This window comes from Ranitomeya imitator, chromosome 6, assembly GCF_032444005.1.
Source record: "Ranitomeya imitator isolate aRanImi1 chromosome 6, aRanImi1.pri, whole genome shotgun sequence".
Taxonomy (NCBI): domain Eukaryota; kingdom Metazoa; phylum Chordata; class Amphibia; order Anura; family Dendrobatidae; genus Ranitomeya; species Ranitomeya imitator.
Window position 1 is genome coordinate 50230566 of NC_091287.1, and position 11446 is coordinate 50242011.

Consider the following 11446-nt stretch of genomic DNA (forward strand, 5'->3'; position numbering starts at 1 on the left):
ACCAAAAACACTCAGTTTGAAAAAATGTTGCAGTAATCCGCAAGTGCCAGCAAAAGATGTAAAAAACAGGGTATTTGGTTGATACGTTTTTTGCAAAAAATGTATACTAAGCTGCTCTACCAATCTTCACGGTATACCCTTATCAGAGCAGTCCTAACTAATGTATGCAATCCCTATCTGATGTATTTAAAAACCTGATCATCTGTATATAACCTGTGTGAACAGGGTTCAGAGAGGAAAAATCCATGTGTGCATACAGGGTAGAACAGCTTTTGTGCAGATAGCCCAAGAGGAGTGGTGGAACTCCCCAGTCTTGTAGACACAAGAAAACAATTATGGAAACAGGAACACATGGGCTACTTGCACAGTGAACAAGTCTGTATGATCATGTTCACACACCACCAAGAAACCTGAAGACACAAAAGAGAATAGTAAAACCAAAAACACTCAGTTTGAAAAAATGTTGCAGTAATCCGCAAGTGCCAGCAAAAGATGTAAAAAACAGGGTATTTGGTTGTTCCTGTTTCCTTTTAGTAGATGTAGGAAGTTTTGGTATATTCTGCTGTGGATGTTTTGAATGGTTTTTTACTGACCGCACAGAACTCTGTCCTATCCTGTCCTATCTAGCTAGAGTGGCCTCCAGTGCTAATCCTGTTTTTCTGCCTGTGTATGTTTTTTCCTCTCCGACTCACCACCAATATTTGTGGGGGGCTGTCTATCCTTTGGGGATTTTCTCTGAGGCAAGATAGTATTCCTATTTCCATCTTTAGGGGTATTTAGTTCTCCGGCTGTGACGAGGTGTCTAGGTGTGTTAGGTACACTCCACGGCTACTTCTAGTTGCGGTGTTAAGTTCAGGATTGCGGTCAGTACAGTGGCCACTTTCTCTAGTGAAAGTTCTCATGCAGTTCCTAGGTCACCGGATCATAACAGTAGCCCACCCTACGTGTTTCATCCAGATAGCCCACCCTACGTGTTTCATCCAGATAGCCCACCCTACGTGTTTCATCCAGATGAGTGAAATATTTCCTGGGGGATTTATCCACCAGCCACCAGGCAGCTGTTTTTCCATACCTATATGGGAGTTATGTCTATCACAACTCCACCGGGTGAGCGTAACCAGCACTTACCCAGTCTCCCTCCACATGGTATCCCCCTCTTGTGCGTTCTGTTCCCCACATCTAGATTTATTCATCTTGTTTTCTGCTTAAATAATGAATTTAGAGACACAGCTTAACTCTTTATAAGCATCTACGTCCCCTTCCTGTAGATTAACCCTTTAGATGCAGCTATGTTCTCCTCTTGCATATTAACCCTTTAAAATCAGCTGTATCCCCTAATTCCTGTACAATGAAATCCCACTATACAGAGAGTACATTCTAAAGTAAATAATATAACCCGATTTTGTAGTCAAATTGCAGTATAATCTGTATCCCTGTACTACAAAAAAAAATTAACAGATTTGCTAATAACATATATTTGAGAAAAGTCTACTAATTTCATTTTCTGTCACTTTTTATATCTTTCCCCCCATATCTCTGAAAGTATCAGTTTCATCTCTGTTTCATTATGTATCCATCTCTAATCCAAATAATATCATTTGCTAAATGAGGACACGTACTGTTTAATATGTCCAGGGAATCTTAGCAATAAACTGATTAATGCCTGTCTTTTTGTAGTGCTTTGTATAATTCCACCAACATGGCATTACAATGCTGTAGAAATATGTTCCACAAAGCTCCATGACCTAAATATGCTTTTAAGCTCCATTCTGATACCGGTTATGTTTAGCCTAGAAAACAATATTCAGCCATAGACCATAGAGCATGGTTTGGAAACGTAGACGTCACGCTGTGATGACAGTCACTGAGGCTCAGGCAATCGCCATATGTAGGGGGACATTTATCACTTTTACACACTTCTTGGTGCAATGGATGTCGTAAAGATTTGGCAACCAGAGCACTATTCTGCGATATTTATCCTTCTTCTCTCCCTCCACATCATTTCTGGAAACTGAACTTCCTTAGGTTTTTTTGATCACTTTCTTAGTTGACTTTTCATCTTTAATCTTTTTGATCAGTGTCTCAAGCTCTTCAAATACCCTGATAATAATATATGATGTAATTGAGCTTGTTGTACATGCCCCATGGTTCTTAATAAGTTTCTTTATTCAACTAGCACCTCAGTATGTTTTTCTTGTTTTTTCATTGTCCATCTTTCTACCATACATGATAATGTTTTAGAGCATTTTGATGATATTACAATGTGTTTGTAACACTATTGCCATGGTTCCTCTTCCCCCTCCATGCAAGGATGCTGGTATACTCACTGCTCCGGCCCTTCGGCGTGGTCCCTTCTGCTGGCATGTCTCTTGCTTTTGCACGCCGCACTTCCTGGCAGAACGTCTAGTGTGCGCGTGTGTTCCCTCGTTCCTGGAGGGGCAGCGTGTGAACATAGTAAAATGCCCCCAGCGAATGGCTGGGAGGCATCTAGTATAAAATACTCCTTCCCCCATAGGGAGTCGCCGAAGCAATAATATTCATTAGTATGTAGTTTCTCCTACTAGTGAGTAGTGAGGTCCCCTGGTACTGGTGTGGCCAGGGTCCTGAATGTGATCACCTGGTAAATGTGCGTCTGGTGTCCTGAACCTGCTCCTCTGGTCCTTGTGCGGCCAGCATCCGGAACCTGCTCCTCTGGTCCTTGTGCGGCCAGCGTCCTGAACCTGCTCCTTTGGTCCTTGTGCGGCCAGCGTCCTGAACCTGCTCCTCTGGTCCTTGTGCGGCCAGCGGCCTGAACCTGCTCCTCTGGTCCTTGTGCGGCCAGCGTCCTGAACCTGCTCCTCTGGTCTTTGTGCGGCCAGCGTCCTGAACCTGCTCCTCTGGTCCTTGTGCGGCCAGCATCCTGAACCTACTCCTCTGGTCCTTGTGCGGCCAGCGTCCTGAACCTGCTCCTCTGGTCCTTGTGCGGCCAGCGTCCTGAACCTGCTCCTCTGGTCTTTGTGCGGCCAGCGTCCTGAACCTGCTCCTCTGGTCCTTGTGCGGCCAGCGTCCTGAACCTGCTCCTCTGGTCTGTGTGCAGCCATAGCTAGAACCTGCTCCTCTGCTCCATGTTTGACCAGTGCCTGAACCTGCTCTCCTGGTCTGTGTGCAGCCATAGCTAGAACCTGCTCCTCTTGCCCTTGTGCAGCCAGGGTCCTGCTCTTGCTCCCCTGGTCTGTGTGCAGCCATAGCTTGAACCTCCTCCCCTGGTCCATGTGTGAACCGGCCTGAACCTGCTCCCCTGGTCCATGTGTGACCAGTGCCTGAACAGGCTCCCGTTGTCTGTGTGCGGCCGTGTCCTGAGAGCAGCGTGTGACAGGGGAACAGAACTGTGATAAGGAAACAGGGATGCCGAGAAGAGAGCAAACTGGCAATAGTGAGAATCAGAGGTGGGCTAAAAAGTGACAATACAGGGGCTATTAAATACACCCAGGTGGGCATGACTGCAGCTCCTCAGGCCAGACTAGTCTAGTTGACTAACACCTCACTCGACTAATCTGGATTCATTTGCACAGTGAGTGGTGATTTATAACTTTATTTTACACAAATATATGCATATGTATGCCTCAATAAAAACATCGTAATGACAGAAAAAGGCTCTAAAATGTAATGGAGTCAGTTTAATAGTGTTATGGGTCCCTTTAAGGCATCACTCATCTCGGTACCATACATAGCAACAGGCCAATGTTCTTGTTGAAAAATATCTTCATTTAATTTGATCACCATTTACAGTATTGTTCAAAATACTAGCAGTCCAATATGACTAACCAGATTAATCAGTGTTTTTGGTATAAATTATATTACCACATGTCAAACAATTTACCAGTTGGTGCAGTAGATTCTACGAAAACCACCAGACACCGCATTCATGATCTGCGGGTTTTTGAGCCTGAGTATTAGAATAATTAATTGAAAGGGGATGTGTTATTTTCTGAAAAGTAGTTAAAAAATTTTGCAGTGTTCCCAATGCTGGAAATAAAAACTAATATAAAGATTTTGTGCTGAACTCATGTTTTTGAACACACTGCTTGAACATGACTGTATCTTAGCACCGTGCATAACAACATGCCAAAAGTTTTATGCAGCATCTTTGTGCCATACATCACAACTGGCTAGTGTTCTTGCTATGGTTACTTATCACAATGTGAGTTTTGTTTGATGTTGGCTAAACTGCTGGATTGGGGTGTGGACTTTTCTGCAAGAAGATTACAAGATCACGCACCCCACAGAATAGTCATAGAATAGTGGTGGTACTACTGATAAAGCAATGGCATGGTCAGGAATCCCAGCTGAGAGTTTAGAATGCTACAATTAAACATTTTTTCAGCATAACTATTCAGATTGCCTTTAGTACCCAACACTTCTGCTCAAGAACAAGAAAGTTAAGGTCGGAACCTACACGTTCACAGTAAAAGACGTCGCAGGAGTAGGATCACCAGACGGGTGCCACGATGTAACATAGTAACATAGTAACATAGTTAGTAAGGCCGAAAAAAGACATTTGTCCATCCAGTTCAGCCTATATTCCAGCATAATAAATCCCCAGATCTACGTCCTTCTACAGAACCTAATTGTATGATACAATATTGTTCTGCTCCAGGAAGACATCCAGGCCTCTCTTGAACCCCTCGACTGAGTTCGCCATCACCACCTCCTCAGGCAAGCAATTCCAGATTCTCACTGCCCTAACAGTAAAGAATCCTCTTCTATGTTGGTGGAAAAACCTTCTCTCCTCCAGACGCAAAGAATGCCCCCTTGTGCCCGTCACCTTCCTTGGTATAAACAGATCCTCAGCGAGATATTTGTATTGTCCCCTTATATACTTATACATGGTTATTAGATCGCCCCTCAGTCGTCTTTTTTCTAGACTAAATAATCCTAATTTCGCTAATCTATCTGGGTATTGTAGTTCTCCCATCCCCTTTATTAATTTTGTTGCCCTCCTTTGTACTCTCTCTAGTTCCATTATATCCTTCCTGAGCACCGGTGCCCAAAACTGGACACAGTACTCCATGTGCGGTCTAACTAGGGATTTGTACAGAGGCAGTATAATGCTCTCATCATGTGTATCCAGACCTCTTTTAATGCACCCCATGATCCTGTTTGCCTTGGCAGCTGCTGCCTGGCACTGGCTGCTCCAGGTAAGTTTATCATTAACTAGGATCCCCAAGTCCTTCTCCCTGTCAGATTTACCCAGTGGTTTCCCATTCAGTGTGTAATGGTGACATTGATTCCTTCTTCCCATGTGTATAACCTTACATTTATCATTGTTAAACCTCATCTGCCACCTTTCAGCCCAAGTTTCCAACTTATCCAGATCCATCTGTAGCAGAATACTATCTTCTCTTGTATTAACTGCTTTACATAGTTTTGTATCATCTGCAAATATCGATATTTTACTGTGTAAACCTTCTACCAGATCATTAATGAATATGTTGAAGAGAACAGGTCCCAATACTGACCCCTGCGGTACCCCACTGGTCACAGCGACCCAGTTAGAGACTATACCATTTATAACCACCCTCTGCTTTCTATCACTAAGCCAGTTACTAACCCATTTACACACATTTTCCCCCAGACCAAGCATTCTCATTTTGTGTACCAACCTCTTGTGCGGCACGGTATCAAACGCTTTGGAAAAATCGAGATATACCACGTCCAATGACTCACCGTGGTCCAGCCTATAGCTTACCTCTTCATAAAAACTGATTAGATTGGTTTGACAGGAGCGATTTCTCATAAACCCATGCTGATATGGAGTTAAACAGTTATTCTCATTGAGATAATCCAGAATAACATCCCTCAGAAACCCTTCAAATATTTTACCAACAATAGAGGTTAGACTTACTGGCCTATAATTTCCAGGTTCACTTTTAGAGCCCTTTTTGAATATTGGCACCACATTTGCTATGCGCCAATCCTGCGGAACAGACCCTGTCGCTATAGAGTCCCTAAAAATAAGAAATAATGGTTTATCTATTACATTACTTAGTTCTCTTAGTACTCGTGGGTGTATGCCATCCGGACCCGGAGATTTATCTATTTTAATCTTATTTAGCCGGTTTCGCACCTCTTCTTGGGTTAGATTGGTGACCCTTAATATAGGGTTTTCATTGTTTCTTGGGATTTCACCTAGCATTTCATTTTCCACCGTGAATACCGTGGAGAAGAAGGTGTTTAATATGTTAGCTTTTTCCTCGTCATCTACAACCATTCTTTCCTCACTATTTTTTAAGGGGCCTACATTTTCAGTTTTTATTCTTTTACTATTGATATAGTTGAAGAACAGTTTGGGATTAGTTTTACTTAGCAATGTGCTTCTCTGTTTCCTTTTTGGCAGCTTTAATTAGTTTTTTAGATAAAGTATTTTTCTCCCTATAGTTTTTTAGAGCTTCAATTGTGCCATCCTGCTTTAGTAGTGCAAATGCTTTCTTTTTACTGTTAATTGCCTGTCTTACTTCTTTGTTTAGCCACATTGGGTTTTTCCTATTTCTAGTCCTTTTATTCCCACAAGGTATAAACCGCTTACACTGCCTATTTAGGATGTTCTTAAACATTTCCCATTTATTATCTGTATTCTCATTTCTGAGGATATTGTCCCAGTCTACCAGATTAAGGGCATCTCTAAGCTGGTCAAACTTTGCCTTCCTAAAGTTCAGTGTTTTTGTGACTCCCTCACAAGTCCCCCTAGTGAAAGACAGGTGAAACTGTACAATATTGGGGTCGCTATTTCCTAGATGCCCGACCACCTGCAGATTTGTTATTCTGTCAGGTCTATTAGATAGTATTAGGTCTAAAAGTGCTGCTCCTCTGGTTGGATTCTGCACCAATTGTGAAAAATAATTTTTCTTGGTTATTAGCAGAAACCTGTTGCCTTTATGGGTTTCACAGGTTTCTGTTTCCCAGTTAATATCCGGGTAGTTAAAGTCCCCCATAACCAGGACCTCATTATGGGTTGCAGCTTCATCTATCTGCTTTAGAAGTAGACTTTCCATGGTTTCTGTTATATTTGGGGGTTTGTAACAGACCCCAATGAGAATTTTGTGACGGTCTTCGGTAAGAAAGGGGGACCTCAAACTGTCCCTAGAACTGGGACCCTAACTATCCCTGTCCAGGGGGTAGTTTTAGGTTAGAGAGGCCTGAGTCTCTGACCCTACTATTCTCCTGTTAATGTATTAAGCTGTCCTCCCCCCCCAGGAGGCCTGGGACAGATATGTTAGTGTCTTTACATGTAAGACAAACAGGGATAACAAAAACCCACCTACATACAAAAACACTCACCAAGGTAGAGAGGAACAAAGGGAAGGATAGGAAAATACAAACCAAATGGGAATAGGATAATGAAGAAAGCATACAACAATCTCCAGCAGCAACTACGAACTCTAACTTCAGCACACCAACTCCAGCAAGCCAGGAAGTAAACTTTCACAGTCAGGGAGGAGAAGGTCTGGCCAGGTTTTATAGAGAGAGAAAATTAGCAGGTCAGGAGCAGCTGTGAGATGAAGCTGCATGTCTCTAACAAGCATACAAAGAGTTCTTAACCTCTTCATCACCAAAGGAAACGAAGTCCATTTAATATGAGGAACAAAACACACATTCTAGATTGAAGACCTGCGATTCACAATACATAATGATCGCCTAACACTAGATCTCTCAGGAGGACGTGAGACACTCGTGACAAGGGGAATCCAAAACTGAAATGCAACTAGTAGCAAATCTAGTGGTCGCCTACACTGTAGGCCCTACAGGACTGAACTCGAAGATAATGGGTAATTAACCTTTAACTATAACATGTATATGTGCAATGTTTCAATGAATTTTACATGTGACATTTACCCTTGATGTAGTGCTGTATGGGAGGGATTGCCCCCGTAACTTGGCACATGCATGGAATAAGAGCACCTTTTCTGTCTCATGCTTTCTTATATGCCTATATGGCGGTAATGTCTGAAACCTGCTACATTTCTCAGTCCTGATTAGCGATCACGTTGCGCTGTCACCTAATAGGATCACGCAATTTTTCCATACTTATGATAAATTGTTCTATTTATGTATTAATAAATTTATTGTTTTGTTGATATTTTATACTTAATAAAAGATATATATTTTTTATACAAAAAAACTCAAAATCTCCTATTGTTTATAGTAGCAAATCTTGTGGCATAGTTTGCTCTCGTTTTAACATCTTCAATCTTGGCACCATAAATGATCTTATATAGTATGTTTGGTCATCTTCCATCTTCACACCATATGAAAGTTGACTAGCGTTCTTCTAATGTACCTTCCTCTTATTTAATCCTCATCCACTTTGGCATTATATATTGCATATGATTTTATCATTGTTCTTTATATATGCAGATAAGACAGTCAGGAGAACATTTTCTTGGTGAGGGAAGCATTGTGGCTCTTATTACTTGCTGTCAGCCATACTAGCATACCAATGGTGTGAAAATCACACTAAGAAACTTCAGATATTTAGAATAGTTTCTTTTCACATCTTGCACATTGATTGCCCCTTTTGCTTGTTCTTTCCTTCTTGGAGAGCCTAATTAGCAGTTTCGTCTTATTCCTGCCTCCTTTTTTGGTTTTCATGTTGCTAATTATCAATAAAGTAAAGCTTCTTATTCGAATGCCACTTAATTATGTAAATTGGTCCACAAGATTGTATGCTTTGTTTTTAAAAAGCCAAAATAAATGCATCTTTTCAACATTACATTTCGCTTGATCTAGTATTACGTTGTGTCGTAATTGCATCAATCTTCTGCGCACACATCTGAAAAAAAATATTGTAATTGCATATCTTAAGTACGACTTCATCAGCATTCACACTACAAGCTTTGTCTGTAACAAAATTGAACTGAAAAAAAAAAAGATTCTTCAACTTTTCTTTAAAATTTGTCTTCATCAAAATAACATTTACAGTGAAATTTCATTTTTTCAGATGTAAGAAGTTTGGATTGACAGGGATCTTGAAACCTCTAACAATCGCTAACACAACAGAACAGGGTGGGCCATTTATATAGATACACCTAAATAAAATGGCAATGGTTGGTGATATCAGCTTCCTGTTTGTGGCACATTAGTATATGGGAGGGGGGAAACTTTTCAAGATGGGTGGTGACCATGGCGGCCATTTTGAAGTCGGCCATTTTGGATCCAACTTTTTTTTTTTCAATGGGAAGAGGGTTATGCAACACATAAAACTTATTGAGAATTTCACAAGAAAAACAATGGTGTGCTTGGTTTTAACTTAACTTTATTCTATCATGAGTTATTTACAAGTTTATGACCGCTAATAAAATGTGTTCAAAGTGCTGCCCATTGTGTTGGATTGTCAATGCAACCCTCTTCTCCCACTCTTGACACACTGATAGCAACACCGCAGAAGAAATGCTAGGACAGGCTTCCAGTATCTGTTGTTTCAGATGCTGCACATCTCGTATCTTCACAGCATAGACAATTGCCTTCAGATGACCCCAAAGATAAAAATCTAAGGGGCTCAGATCGGGAGACCTTGGTGGTCATTCAACTGGCCCACGACGACCAATCCACTTTGCAGGAAACTGTTCATGTAGGAATGCTCGGACCTGACACCCATAATGTGGTGGTGCACACTGTTACTAGATGCGAGGAAATCGCATCATCGCATAGCAAAGGGATTACACACGGATCACTGTTCGGGAACATTTGTGCGATTCTCGGCCGTCAAAATCGGACCAATTTTTTATATGGCAAATGTGACTCTAGATGGACAGGATCAAGTGCAGACAGGAGAGACCGGGTCAGATTCGGAAAGTGCAGGACAGCGACCTAACAACAAGCTAACAGAACTATACTGAAACTAACATTGATAAGTCACCTCCCAATTGGAGAGGATGCCATAAATACAAAAGCGCGTGTGTGGCTCCTTTAAGAAGCAGGAAGTGCGCGCACATGCTAAGCATTCTCCCAGGAGACCTGCGTGCCGTCCGCAGGGAGAGTGAGTAAACACACCGACGCCCCTGCCGAGAGGAGGAAGTGGACTCATGTAGGGGCGCCGGTTTGGTTCTAACAAATGCTCTCCTTCCACACCTGAAAGACTTGTCCCAACTTATCACGGCACAGGGAACGGCTTGCTGATCCCAAGAACAGGGGGTCTCACTGATCCCAGGAATGTGGCTCAGAAGTGCCTCATTTTATTTAAGTGATGGCTGTGCATTTACGCCACCTATCCTATGGATAGGTGATAACGTAACGATAGGAAAATCATTTCAAGGGCTAGAAAAATTTTGAATTTAGATAATTTTCAATCTCAGATGAAACCATCAGTCTACTGAGCACTTTTGATTGTTATAGATGGGCCTATCCTCACTTCCATGCCCGCTCACCCTGGCACTTGGCACCAGAGACAGGTGACATCAGTGCAGGGCAGTGCAATTGCCAACCCATGACATTCTGGCGTTTCTTCCACTAGACGGCGATGGTTATGTTAGCCATAGTCATGCTAGTAATCATGTGAATAAAGTTCCTGCTGATCACTGGGGTCAGTCAGTAACCAACGGCTCAGCCAATATGGACACATTGCGACTAGTGATGAGCGAGTATGCTCGTTACTCAAGTTTTTCCAAGCATGCTCGGGTGATCTCCGAGTATTTATGACTGCTCGGAGATTTAGCTTTTGTCGATGCAGCTGCATGATTTGCGGCTGCTGGACAGCTTGAATACATGTGGGGATTCCCTAACAAACAGGCAACCCCCACATTTATTCAAGCTGTCTAGCAGCCGCAAATCATTATAATGATTTACAATGAAGTAAACACAGTATACTGGCAGAAACAAACTCTTAAAATTCTCATAAATGTCAAAATATTTTTTATTTTCTTAAATTGTTGACCACCATAAAGAATTAAGACGCCACAAACAACAACTTGGATACATATTATGAACTCCGAATAACTGACACATGATATTAAAATATACATATTAATATAACTTTAACAACATTTAAATAGGACAAAAACATTGTGCCACTTTTCCTAATCAATGGCTTATTAACTTATTCATTAAACCACAAATAAGAAGACCACGGCAAACAATGGTCACATCCAATACTTGTGCAAAGCCAGAATGTCCACGAGTATGGTCAGTTACCATGTGAGAGCAAAGATCAGGACAATAGAGCCGGAAAAGGATAATCCATTCTTAAAGGGGTTATATGAGGTTAGAAAAACATGGCTGCTTTCCTTTAGAAATTATTTTGTTAAATATTTTTAAAATTTTTGGTAATGGTATTTATGTTATTTGTATAAAAAAATAGAAATCTTGCAATTTTCACACTGGTCACTGGGGATATTCTAGACTTATATTTAATGTTTACATGAACATTAGCAGCAACAGACTGACTCATACCATATTTTTTGTATTAAAGCAA